Below are 3,362 nucleotides of genomic sequence, written 5' to 3' on the forward strand. Positions count from 1 at the left end.
CCCTTAAATGATTTGCTAGGTTGTTAATTTGTGATTTTTCCATTTTCTTGATATGTTTTGTAGAGACATAAATTCCCCTTTTAGAACTGTTTTCATGTCATCTCAGAGGTTTTGGTAAGGTGTTTCTTCATTTTCATTTGTTTTCAGGAGGCTTTTAATTTCTGTTTTGATTTCAGTGTTGACCCACTAGTTGTTCAGCATCATGCTGTTTAGTTTCCATGTCTTGGTGGGTTTGGGGGGATTTTTGTTGGTGTTGATATGTGTTTTTGTTCCACTGTGGTCTGAGAAGTTACATGGCAGTATTTTGACCACATGAGATATGTTTATGCTTGATTTATGACCAAGGATGTCATCAATCTTGGAGCAGGCTCCATGTGGTGGTGAGTAGAAAGTATATTCTGTGGTTTTGGGGTGAAATATTCTGTAGGTATCTATTAAGTCTATTTAATTGAATGTCTAGTTAAGGTTCTGGATCTCTTTGTTGATTTTTGGCCTCAATGATCTATAGGGTTGTGAATGGGGTATTTATGTCTAATGTTAGAGTCAATATCTCTTCTTAGTTTACTTAGTAGTTGCTTTATAAATGCAGGTGCTCCTGTGTTGGGTGCATATATGTTTAGAATGGATATTTATTGTTGATTGATTGACTCTTTTATCATTATGTAGTATACTTTTGTATCTTTTAAAAATTTTGATAACCTAAAGATTGTTTTGTCTGATATTAAGATTATGATGACTCCTGCCTTCTTTTGTGATCCATTTTCCGGGCAACTCTTTTTCCATCTAATTTAGTGTGTGAGCACCTTGTGGTGAGCTGAGTATCTTGGATGCAGCAAACAATTGGGGAATTTTTTTTTTTTACCAGTTTGCCATCCTGTGTCTTTTTAGTGGTGCATTTAGTCCAATCACATTCAGGATGATTATTTAAATGTGATTGATTATCTCCACCATCATGAGGTCCTTTTTTTTTTTTTGAGTTGGAGTCTCACTTTGTTGTCCAGGCTGGAGTGCAGTACCATGGTCACAGTCACCCCAGCATTGATCTGCTGGGCTCCAGTGATCCTTCTGCCTTAGCCTTCCAAGTAGTTGGAACTACAGGCATGCACTACCATGCCCTGCCAATTTTTTTATTTATTGTAGAGATGAGATCTCGTCAAGTTGCCCAGGCTGGTCTGGAACCTGCAGGCTCAGGCACTCTATTTGCCTCAGCCTCCCAAAGTGCTGGGAATACAGGCTGAGCCACCAAGCCCAGCCCATGAGGCTCTTATAAAGCTTTTTCTTCATTTTAGTTTAGCTTTTGTGTTGATGTATGTGTGTGTCTTCAAGTTTGCTGTCGTGATGTATTCTCTGTTGATTCTATCTTCTGCTGTTCTGTTGGGAAGTGTGTGGTCATTCTTTTTTAAAATTTTATCTGTGCTTAATACCTTTTTAAGCATCTCCTGTAGAGTTGCTATGAAAGCTACTTAATCTCTTAGGGATTGGATGTCTGGGAAGGATTTTAATTCTCCATCACTGATGAAGCTGAGCTTGGCTAGGTAGGAAATTCTTCATTGAAATTGTTTATCTTGGAAGACTTTGAATATTGAACTTTAGTCCCTACTATCTTGTAGTGTTTCTGACAATAGGTCTGCTGCTATTCTGATAGGTTTTCCCCAGTAGGTAGTCTTACTTTTCTCCCTTGTTGCCGTTAGGATTTTTTATTTTGTACCTTCTTTGTGTAGGTGAATTATTATGTGTCTAGGGGTTAGTCTTCTCATCTGATGTCTTGCAGGAGTTTTCTGTATCTCTTGTGTTTGGATGGTCACATCTCTTGTGAGAAGGGGAAAGTTTTCTTGGATAACCTCCCGGAATACTTGCTCCAAAGTGTTCTCCATTTTCTTTTCTTCTTCTGGGATACCAATCAGGTACAGGTTCAGCCTCTTGATAAAATCCCACATTTCATGTAGACTTTGTTCTTTCTTTTGAGTTTTCTTTCTATGTTTTTCACAGATCAGGTTAATTCCATTTTTTGGTCTTCAAGTTCTGAGATTCTTTCTTCGGCTAGATTAATTCTGCTTTCCACGCTTGTCCTCTTGTTATTTACTTCCTGGATGAATTTTTTTACATCCAAAATCTCTGTTACAAGTTCTTTCAGTGTTGCGTCTTGTTTTTCTTGAGTCTTATTCACTCTTTCCCTATATTCCCTAATCCCTGTTGTATTCTGGGGTCAGTCATTGGTACTTTCACTGTTTGGGGCCTGAAGTTTGATTTTTCTGGCATTTTCTCTTTTTACACTGGAAAGTACATGTGGTCTTCCATTGATCTTTTCTCATTTATGACAGATCTCTTTTTTTTCTCTTTATTTCCCTTATTTAGTGTCAGTGGGAGAGGCTTTTACTTCTGATGTTTGCTCAGCCTTCTATTCTTCCTTGATCAGGCCTCTGGATTTGTTCTATTTTGAAACAGAGTTGTGGCTAGGAAGCTTTGCTGTCTCTCGTAGTTTTGAGAGTTGAATAAGGTGAAGGATGGGGAGCTAGGATTCAAAAACTAACTGTTGCTCTTTCCCTGCTGCCACCGAGTCACGCGGAGGTGTAGGCACGGGTGTGTTCAAGATTCAGTGTCTCCCATAATCCACTGCCATGGCCGAGGAAGGCATCACAGCTGGAGGTGTAATGGACATAAACATAGCTTTACAAGAGGGGCTGAAGACCGCCCTCAACCACGATAGCTTAGCGCGTGGAATTCGCAAAGTCGCCAAAGCCTTAAACAAGCATCAGGCCCATCTCTGTGTACTTGTATCCAACTGTGATGAGCCTATGTATGTCAAGTTGGTGGAGGCCCTTTGTGCTGAACACCAAATCAACCTAATTAAGGTTGATAACAACAAGAACTAGGGGAATGGGTAGGCCTGTGTACAATCGACAGAGAGGGAAAACCCCAGAAAGTGGTTGGTTGCAGTTGTGTAGTAGTTAAGGACTACGGCAAAGAATTTCAGGCCAAGGATGTCATCGAAGAGTACTTCAAATGCAAGAAATGAACAAATAAAACTTTGGCTCATTTTAATTAAAAAAACCCAAAACTATCTGTTAATCACAATGTTCTCTGATTGTTTTATGGGTTCTTGGGACCCACTCCCCACCAGTACTCTATATAATGATGTAGTGGGTACTGGTGTGTACCCTCTGAGTCCAAGATACAGTAACAGCAATGAGAAGAACAGAGAAAAGTAGAATTAAATAAGATGGACCAAAACAAACAAACAAACACACAGAACAATGAAAGCAGAAACCAAAACAAAAAAACAATTGAACACACACACACAGACACACACAACCAAATATACCCCAAAACATACTGGAATAACAACAAAGCAAAACAAAACA

The 3,362-nt window shown here is 39.2% G+C and overlaps 1 pseudogene; it reads left to right on the forward strand.

Annotated features, from left to right (window-relative positions):
• The first annotated feature begins 2,618 nt into the window (after positions 1-2,618).
• LOC103273006 lies at positions 2,619-3,036 on the forward strand (annotated as a pseudogene).
• The last annotated feature ends 326 nt before the right edge of the window (positions 3,037-3,362 follow it).

The sequence above is a fragment of the Carlito syrichta genome, unplaced genomic scaffold (assembly GCF_000164805.1).
Source record: "Carlito syrichta isolate Samal-C Ts95f unplaced genomic scaffold, Tarsius_syrichta-2.0.1 Scaffold313441, whole genome shotgun sequence".
In the NCBI taxonomy this organism is placed as follows: Eukaryota; Metazoa; Chordata; class Mammalia; order Primates; family Tarsiidae; genus Carlito; species Carlito syrichta.